We start from the raw sequence: 10,684 nt of genomic DNA on the forward strand, positions 1-10,684 counted from the left end.
CTGCAGAAGGTTGACTGCATGAGTTGATGATTTTTTTTTGTCAAACATACATAACTGGTTTGCAAGAAGTCAGAGCACAGGTAGGGGGAGAGGCAGAGAATGTCGGGGAGATGGGATTTTTCCTTCCAGTATAAACCAGAGAGGTCAATGGGAGGTAAAACGTTCAGGACCGGGCTGATGAAGGGGAAACGTTTCACTGAAGAGATTTGGATGTTTTAAAGCAATGGCTTTTCCAGCAACTCTGTATTTCTTTCTGATTTACAGCATTCACAGTTGTTTCGGGTTTTATTTGGATGCTTTCTGTTGTTCTAGTTAAATAAGAGCATCAATCAGTAGGAACAAAGCAAGCATTAGGGATGGAAATTTAGTGCGATTGCTGTGGTCTGGTCTGCAAAGGTGTTTGTTGCACTGCTGTCACATGCTTTCAAGAGGAAGCCCCTGAACAATCTAAACAACAACTCTCCAGCAATTTCCTTTCACGTCTTTGAATTCTGAATCAAGGATCATTTATACACAAACTGGAGCAAACTTATTTTCTGCAACTGTTCCTGGAGAAATTAGATTTCCCTGTTCTTCACAGTATATGCAGCAGAAATTAGTCATGAAAGAAGACATTTTAAGCTAGGTCTTGTATGCACAATTGGCTGATGGCTGGTATAAAATTGCTGGATGCTCAGGGGTTCAGTATTATATTCTTTGATCAACTGTATTTATTAAGTAGATCAACTTCCAGAGGTAGTGGGACAATGGAAACAGTAGGTTTTTTCTTTAAAACTATCATAGGGGCTTTGAAAGACATCACAGGCAGAATGAGGGGAGCAGAGGATATAGGAATCCTAATTGTTCAATATATTTATTCTTTCTTCAGAGTTCAGCTATCTAAATGTTCGACTACAAATTGAGATCTGAATATTGAATCGGCAAGCAGTTTTCCACTGACCACTTTTGAAGGTTTTGTATTAATGCAACTATTTTTTAAGCAAACAAAATCTCTAATCCCTCAGAAAAATGCAAACATTATAGACATATTAAAGCAACTTTGTTAATGTGACTGCCGTAGGTTGGTGTTTGTTGCATTGCTGTGGCATTACTCAGACAGAAGCCCCTCCATAGAACTTACAGGAAGTGGCACTCATTTTCTTTCACATTGCTGTGGTCTAGATGAATCTTAATTAAGTCACACATTGGACTAAAACTTTCTTTGTGATTACTGCATTCATTACTGGAATCTCTTCTGCCTTGGAAGTGTCACAGTTTCCATATCGGCAATTAGTGTTACAGCACAAATTAAGTGATTTTAAACAAACACCTGAAAAATTCAACCATTGAAAAAGCTCTGAAGATGGAGGATTTCAGGATTATAAACTTGTTTGTTGGATCTTTACATTGAAACTCCAATTTATCAGTTTAATCAACCTGCCACATCCCATACAAACAGGGATGAGTTAGATATTCAACATGAATATGTCTCATTAATTGTAACTTTAAATCCACATTCCTGCCTACCCTGAAAACCTTTCGCCATCTCTCTCTCAACAATAAACTGTTTATGTTTGCCTTTAAAATATTCCATAAATCTGCTTTACTAACGTGCCAGAGTTGCCACATTTTGAGAGAAAACAAATCATCTGGATGTGTTTTAAATGGGCAACCACTGACATTTAGACAGTAATCCTTCATTCCCGTCCCTTCTGTCAGAGGAAACATCTTGTTTCAATTAATTTGCCTCTTCCTCTCCTAACCACAAACTGACAAAAAGCCTAGACTATCCGGATTCCCTTTGTATGGCAAATCATTCTGTAAGTAATATTCTGGTAAGCATTCTCCGAATTGCCTCCAACGTATTTACTTCCTTCCATAAACAGGGTGACCGATAGGAATTAGAGCATTCAAGATACAAGCTCAACAGTGCTCTCTACTTTTGTGGTTAAATTCCCCCATGATAAAAGGAAAACATTTATTCACTGTCCTAATTACGTACTGCTAGCACTTTGTGATTCAGGTAATGTTACACTCTGATCCCACTGCATCTCAGAGCTATGGAATCTCCCTCTAACAAAACAAAATGCTTTTCTTCCAGTCAAAATGGACAACTTCACTTTTATCCACGTAAAGCTCTATTTGTCAGGCCTTTGACTACTCACTTAACCTATATTTCTCTATAGCGCCCCAATGTCCTCTGAAGTTATTTTTTAGCCTTTCTTTGTCATGTCAGCTTTATATTAATTCCTTCGTGAGTCATGGACTGTGAGTCAATACTTGGAAGATTTGAGCAGCTACAGATTTGTTTTAAATAGCTGCTCAAGTTATATGATCCTAACCATTCTGAACTCCGGTTAATTCTCAGTTCCAAACAAACACCAAAGTAATGAACATTCATGTAAAAAAGGCTGAACCCCTGAATATAGTTAGAGTATACCAAAATAACAATAGGATTCTTGTCAGCACCCCCTCTCTCTCTGTCACTCTCTCTCTCTGTCTGTCTGTCTCTCTCTCTCTCACACACACACACACACAGACAAATACACACGCACACACAGAGGTATGGTCTCTCTCTCTCTCTCTCTCTCTCTCTCTCTCTCACGCACACACCATGGATAAGTGAAAATCATGAAATGTAAGATGTCTGTAAGGCAAATGGATACTATAAACTTCCACTGTATTATGTCAACCTTTTAGCAAAACAACAATGGCTGACTCAGACCCGTGGCCTGTGCGTCTTACTTGATGTGGGAGCTTAGGAACGTGGCTGACGCTCCAGACTCTTACACTTGCAAGAAATGTGTCCAGCTGCAGCTCTTGTTTGACCGCATGATGACTCTGGAGCTGCGGATGGAATCACTGTGGAGCATCCGTAATGCTGAGGATGCCGTGGATAGCGCATTTAGTGAGCTGGTCACAACACAGTTTAGAATTGCTGAGGGAGACAGTGAATGGTTGACCAAAAGACAGAAAAAGAGTAAGAAGACAGTGCAGATGTCCCCTGCCGTCATCTCCCTCCAAAACAAGTATACCGTTTTTCATGCTGTTGGGGGAGATTACTTACCAGGGGAGGGCAGCAGTTGCATGGTTCATGGCATCGTGGCTGGCACTGCTGTTCAGAAGGGCAGTAAAATGACTCGTCGGACCATTGTCACAGGGAATTCTCTTGTGAAGGGAGTCGATCGGCGGTTCTGTGGCCGGAATGGGACTTCTGGATGGTATGTTGCCTCACAGGTGCTCAGGTCAGGTATGCCACCGATCAGCTGCAGACCGTTCTAAAAGGGGAGGGTGAACAGCCAGTTGTTTTGGTGCTTATGGACACCAACGATATAAGTAGAAAATGAGATGATGTCCTCAAAGAAGAATTCAGGGAGCTAGGAGGGAAGTTAAAGAGGAGGACCTCAAAGGTAGTGATCTCGGGATTACTACCAGTGCCACGTGCTAGCCAGCGTAGAAATAAAAAGAAAGACAAGTTGAACACATGGCTTGAGAGATGATGTAGAAGGGAGGGGCTCAATTTGTTGGACATTGGGACTGGTTCTGGGGAAGGTGGGACTATTACAAAATGGACAGTCTACATCTGAACCAGACTGGAACCAATGTCCTTACTGGGTTTTTTGCTACTGCATTTGGGAATATTTAAACGAATGTGGCAGAAGGCTGGGAACCAGAAGAGAAAACAAGTAGGCAGTGATGTGGAGACCGGAGACTGTAAGAATTATGAAGATAGCATTCTTAAAGGGAAGAGTAGATGAACACAAAAAAACTGGTAGCCTAAAATGCATCTACTTTAATGCAAAGAGTATAGTGTGAAAGGCAGATGAACTCAGGTCTTGTTTTGGTGCATGGAAGTATCATGTCATTGCAATCACAGAGGCTTGGTTGAAGGAAGGGCATGAAGATTGGCAATTAAAAATCCCTGGATATAGACGCTTCAGACAGGTCAGCGAGAGAAGTAAAAGGGAGAGGTGGAGTTGCATTGCTGGTCAAGAACGACGCCACGGCTGTGCTAAAGGAGCACACTGCGGGGGTCTTGGGTCGTGAAGCATTATGGGTGGAGCTGAGAAATTAGAAGGGTGCAGTTACACTGTTGGGGCTGTATTACAAGTCTCCCAACAGTGAGCATGTGGTAGAAGAACAAATAGGTAAACAGATTATGGAAAGATGTAGAGGCAATAGGGTAGTGATGATGGGAGATTTTAATTTTCCCAACATTGACTAGGATATACTTAGCGTCAGAGGTCTGAATGGGGTAGAATTTGTAATAAGTGTCCAGGAGAGTTTTCTACTGCAGTATGTCAATAGTCCGACGAGGGAAGGGGCCATATTGGACCTGGTACTGGGGAACAAGCCAGGACAGTGGTAGAAGTTGCGGTGGGAGATTTCTTTGGGAACAGTGACCACAATTCTGTAAGTTTTAGAATACTCATGGATAAAGAAGAGAGTGGTCCTAAGGGAAGAGTACTAAACTGAGCCAAGACCAATTACATCAAAATTTGGCAGAAGCTCGGAAATGTGGAATGGACACAGCTATTTGAAGGGAAGTCCACATTTGAGACGTGGGAGGCTTTGAAATGTAGGTTAAAGATAGTGCAGGATAGGCATGTCCTGTTGAAGGCAAAGGATAGGAAGTGCAACATTCGTGAACCGTGGATGACAGGAGAAATTCTACGACTAGCCAAGAGGAAAAGGGAAGCATACATAAGGTCTAGGCAGCTAAGAACAGAACGGGCCATGGAAGAATATCGGAAAAGTAGGACAAGTCTTAAACATGGAATCAAGCGGGTTTAAACGGGTTATGAAATAACTTTAGCGATCAGAATTAAGGAGAATCACTAAGCATTTTATTCTTATACAAGAAGCAAGAGGGTAACTAGAGAAAGGATTGGTCCACTAAAGGATAACAAACCTGTGTCGAACCTGAGGGAATGGGTGAGATTCAGAATTATTACTTTGTTTCAGTGTTCACTGAGGAGAGGAACATGATGAATGTTGAGATTAGAGATAGAAGTTTGATTAGTCTTGATCACGCTGACATAAGTAGGGAAGATGTGTTGGGTAGGCTAATGGCTATTAAGGTGGACAAATCCCGAGGACCGGCTGGAATCTATCCCAACTTGCTGTGGGAAGCGAAAGGGTAAATAGCTAGGGCCCTGACAGATATCTTTGTGGAATCCTTAAATACAGGTGAGGTGCCGGAGGATTGGAGGGTAGTTTATGTTGTCCCCCTGTACAAGAAGGGTAGTAGGAATATTCTGGGTAACCAAAGACGAGTGTGCATGACGTCAGTGGTGGGAAAGTTGCTGGAGAAGGTACTGAGGGATAGGATCTACTTATATTTAGAAAAGAATGGGTTTACAGTGATAGGCAAAATGGTTTTGTGCAGGGAAGATCGTGCCTTACCAATTTAATTGAGGTTTTTGAGGAAGTGAGCAAGTTGCTAAATGAAAGAAGGGCTGTACATGTCATATACATGGACTTTAGTAAGTTGTTTGATAAGATTCCCCATGGTAGACTGATGGAGAAATTGAAGTCATATGGTGTGCAGGGTATTCTAGCTAGGTGGATAAAGAACTGGTTGAGAAACAGGAGACAGAGAGGTGTATTTGAAGGGAGTTTCTCGAAATGGTGAAAGGTGACCAGTGGTGATCCACAGGGGTCAGTGGTGGGGCAATTGTTGTTTGTGATATAAATAAATGATCTGGAAGAGGACACTGTTGGTATGATCAGCAAGATTGCAGATGACACGAAGATTGTTGGAGTAGCAGAAAGCATAAGGGACTGTCAGAGAATGCAGGAGGATATAGAGGGACTGGAGATCTGGGCGGAAAGTGGCAGATGGTTTTCAATCCAGACAAATGTGAGGCAATGCATGTAGGCAAGACTAATTCTTGAGCAAATTATACAATGAACGGAAGAGCCTTGAGAAAAGTTGTTGGGCAGAGAGATCTGGGAGTGCAGGTCCATTGTACCCTGAAGGTTGCTGCACAGGTGGATAGAGTAGTCTAGAAGGAATATGGTTTGCTTGCCTTCATTGGACGGCGTATTCAGTATACGAGCTGGCAAATCATGTTAAAATTGTACAAGACATTGGTTCAGCCGCATTTAGAATTCTGTATACAGTTCTGGTGGCCACATTATCAAATGGATATGGACGCCTTTTGGAGGGTGCAAAGAAGGTTTACGAGGATGGAAGGTGCTAGCTATGAAGAAAGGTTGAGTAGGTTAGGTTTGTTTTCATTAATAAAAAGGAGATTGAGGGAGGACCTGATTGAGGTTTACAAAATCGTGAAGGATTTAGACAGGGTGGATAGAGACAAGCTTTTTCCCAGTGTGTAGGATTCAATAACGAGAGGTCACGCTTTCAAGGTGAGAGGTGGAAAGATTAAGGGGGATAAACGCGGCAAGTACTTCACACAGAGGGTGGTGGGCGTTTGGAAAGTGTTGCCAGCAGAGGTGGTAGAGGCAGGCGCGGTAGATTCATTTAAGATGCGTCTGGACAGATGCAGTAGATGGAGAGCAGAGGGATACAGATGCTTAGGAATTGACCGACAGGTTTGGACAGTACATTTGGATCGGCTCAGACTTGGAGGCCGAAGGGCCTGTGCCTGGGCTGTACATTTCCTTTGTTCTTTTTTGTTAACTTATACATTCCTTTTCATGTTGTATTTATTAGAAGGTGAGAGGTTGGGAAGTGCTTTTGTCCTTGGTCACACATCACGAACAGAATTCATTTCGGGCATCCATTCACCAGGACAAGAAATGAAATGTCAGCCTTCTTTACAAAATGAAGCGTGTGTAGGAGTTGTGGAGTGTTGTTGAGGCAGTATTTGGGCTTTTGTGGACAGACTTTCTGACCTTTATAAATCAATGGTCTCCTTGTCACAGAGGCAGTGCAAAGCTGTTTTATCAGAATAATCTCTGGGATGATGGTAACATGAAGAGAGTGTGAAGGAAACGGATGTTTAATTTGTAGCACGGTGAGAGAATAAGAGGTGACTGCATTGAAACTTGAAGATTATGGACGAACACACATTACGTCCAGAGAAAGATATTGATGTCATAAGAAATACATTTTCCCCAAGATACGTGCTTCTTGGTAATTTATGTACCTCTGTGAAGCTCCTATGTTGGTTGGGAGAGAGCTTCAGGCTCTGAATGAACTCTCATTGCCTCAATGTGCAATTAGTACATGACCCTGCACTGAAAGTCACATTGTTAACTAATCTGTCAGCAGCTGCAATACCTAACACCTGAAAATGTTAGCCATTCCCAACAGCTTCTGACCTCCATAGGGAATATCGGTCTGCCTTCTCGGAGATATCCTCCATCCTCACCGTCAACAAACCATATTGTGTACCGTATTCATTGTGTACCATTAGCAATGGATCCAGGAGGAACGGCATGGAGCAGTCTATCCATGCAGTCTCTGTTTCATTGGTTTGTCATGTTTGGTCATAGATAACATTCTCCTATATCTGTACAAGGGGTTTGAGCGGTTGAATGGCCACCTCCTGATGTAAAGGGAGACGCTCAAGAACCTGACTGGGCAACCAACCCGTGGTTCCTGTTTAGCAGCTCAATGTATTTGACTGGGCTCTTTATCTTCCTGTGTGATAGTCAGGAGAGAATGAATGGACTATCCCTATTCTTATCCAATAGCACTGATGGGTGTAATGACCTCCTCATAGTCCTGTGAAGTGAGCTTTAGGTGCTGAATGAGCACCATAGTGTCCAGCAGGACTGTTACATGCATATTACCGACACTTCAACAGCATAAGCCTGAATGCTGTCCGGTTTTCCTGCACATGGACACAGACTGCTTCAGGAGCTGAGGGGGGCACATTGTTCTGAACATTATGTGATTTTCAGTCACCATCTCCACATCTGAGATTCTGATGAAGGGAAGACACCGAGGTGCAAATGAGGATGTTTGTGCTGTGGATCTCCTGCAGAGATGTCCCGAGACTGAGGTGGTACATGTCAAAGAACTATAAACATCTTCTTTGTGCTGAATCACTCCAACCCGTGGGGAGGTTACGCTTCATTTCCATTATGTTCAATTTTCTTCAGGTTCCTTGATACCATCCTCAGTTAAACACTGCCTCATTTAAACACTATTACCTGATTTTTATATATTTTGTTCATGTCAATAGATCACGGTTGTATGTGTGTGATGTGTTTCCTTCTCACAGAGAGGTGTGATCATCGGGATTTCACTATCCCAGAGAGGTTGGGGAGGTAGATCATTGAGATAGTTGGAAGACTGGGATGGATGGATGGCGCTGCGGGAGTTGGGGTATAGAGCAGATCAGCCATGATTTTATTGAAGGGAAAGGCAGGCAGTAAGAGCTGAATTACCTATCCTGCTTCTCATATTCTTGAATTCTGTTATTGGAAGGTTCATCGTTGTTAGTTTCCTGGCTGTCCTGTGAAGGAATGCTGCAGTCAAAGAGAGCAGAGGATTTTATGAGCATTTTTTATGAGCAGTATGGGGTCATTAGTCACTGTGAATCTGAATCAACAACATGACAAATAAATGGAGACAGGGAAACTTCAGTAAAAAGAGAGGAGAGGACTGTTTCACAGTAACACCAACTCTTTTTCTCAAGAACATTTTGCAATCCACACCAAATCATGTTTGACTGTATTCAGGGGCTGAATGGTCACCTCGGTTTCTTTGCATCAAGCAGTAGGAGTAAGTGGTCTCCAACTGCTTCTGAGTAGCGGATTGAGGGGTTGAATGGAATGGGGCGAAGTAGGACTGAGGAACAGGAGTGGGTCCCTGCCCAACCAGGCACTAAGGTTGTGGCTGATCAGATTGTGGTCACAGCCCCTCGGTCCTATCTGCAGGCCTTTATCCTTGAGTCACTTTCCCGTCAAATATTTAACTAACACACCTTTGAATAAATGCAAACACGCAGGTACCACAAACCTGTGGGCAGAGAATTCCAACTTTTGAGAATTTCTCCTTATCCCTGTTCCTACCGAGGTTAGAGAGTCATTGCTTCTTTTTCTAGTCCCACTCCTCCAGACGTCACGACAAATTATCAGTGTAACTAAATGTGTGATATGGTAAATGATATCCGTCTCAGACTGTGTCAGGTTCAGTGTTAGGAACAAGTCAGACAGGTTTCTTAAATTTTTAAAAAATCGAAAACCAAAGCAAAGTTACTCGAAATGCATAAATGATATAGAGTTTGAACATTGACAATATGTACATCAACATTTATTTTTCTATAAATCTGAGACACAGAAATATGCACACAAATAGACACACACAAACGCACGCACACGTCTGAAGGCAAACAGAAAACAATGAAACTCTGCAGAATATTAATTCGAAAGAGCTTTGTCCAAATAACAGTTAATTTCTTGTCAATGGTAAGATTGAGATTGTTTCAATTGTTATTCTGCCTCTGAAGTGATCCTGCCTCACAGAAGCTGCTAGCACTGGGGTTTCTTTCCGGAATAGTTGGATTTGGCTGAATTCCCTTTGCTGCAGGCAGAGGAGAGATTCCAATGAATACTCAACTGGAACCCTCAAAGAGTGCTAAAGATGGCTGGTTAGTTTTCAGCTCTCATATGGTGCTGTAGAGAAGTACTAGTAGAGACGGAGAAATGGCCGTTGCTTCTACGACGGGTTGCATTTGCTCCCTCTCTGATCTGAAACATGCAATAATGAGACCCAAACAACAACATGGACTAGGCAAGGTCTGGTTGAACATTCTCCTGATAAAATGACTCCATCCCTGTTACCTGCTTCATTTAGGAATGATTTGTAATTTATAATTTGATGGTATATTTATATATGTCTGCATATTTTTTGTACAATATGTTAAAATCGTCATAGTACCTGTGTTAAAATGAGTATGTTGTTTTCTAAAATTAAATCCTTAGTTTTATTTTCTAATCCTCAGCTACGCCCCAATACACTCTCCTCGAGATCTTATATGGTTCAATATGAACAGTTCTCATTCTCAGGCCTGAAGTACTCTGACCTTGTAGAGGCCATGAGGGCCATGGATCCGGGATCAGCCACGGTTATTTTCCAAGGCTGGAGGAGTCCAACCAGAGGGCAAAGATTTAAAGTGAGAAGGGAAAATTAAAAAGATGCCTCAGTGGTAACATCTTCACACAGAGGGTAGTGCGTGTCTGGAGCGAGCTGGCAGCGAAAGTGATGGCGGCTGGTACAATTACAACATTTAAGAGGATATGGATGAGTATATGAATAAGAAGGGTTTAGAGAGTTATGGGTTAATGTTGGCAAATGGTTTTACATCAGATTGGAATATCTGGTCGGTGCAAATGAGCTGGACTGAAGGGTCTGTTTCCGTGCTGTATGACAGTATGATTCTATCAGGACTTCAATCTAGCAAGGAGTAAAGTGAAGCATCTGTGAAAAGCTTCTAAAACAATTGCATATTTTATCTTTCAATATCAGGGTTCATTACTACATACAATACATTCGATGTAGCCTCAGCATTGTCATGTACAGATGCAGTAAAACATCCCGATGATTAAACCCGATAGCCTTTGTATGAACCAACAACATTCAATACACTTCCCTAATCACTTGCGGAATCTGCTGACTAGGTTTATATGGCTCATGTACCGGGACACACACATCCCTCTGTACCAATGCGTTCTGCGATGTTCTCTCCATTTAAGTAGGTTACTGTTAATTTATCAGTTCTGAGCA

Source organism: Chiloscyllium plagiosum, unplaced genomic scaffold (genome assembly GCF_037043375.1).
Source record: "Chiloscyllium plagiosum isolate Xiang-an unplaced genomic scaffold, Cpla_swu_hap1 HiC_scaffold_40, whole genome shotgun sequence".
Classification (NCBI taxonomy): Eukaryota; Metazoa; Chordata; class Chondrichthyes; order Orectolobiformes; family Hemiscylliidae; genus Chiloscyllium; species Chiloscyllium plagiosum.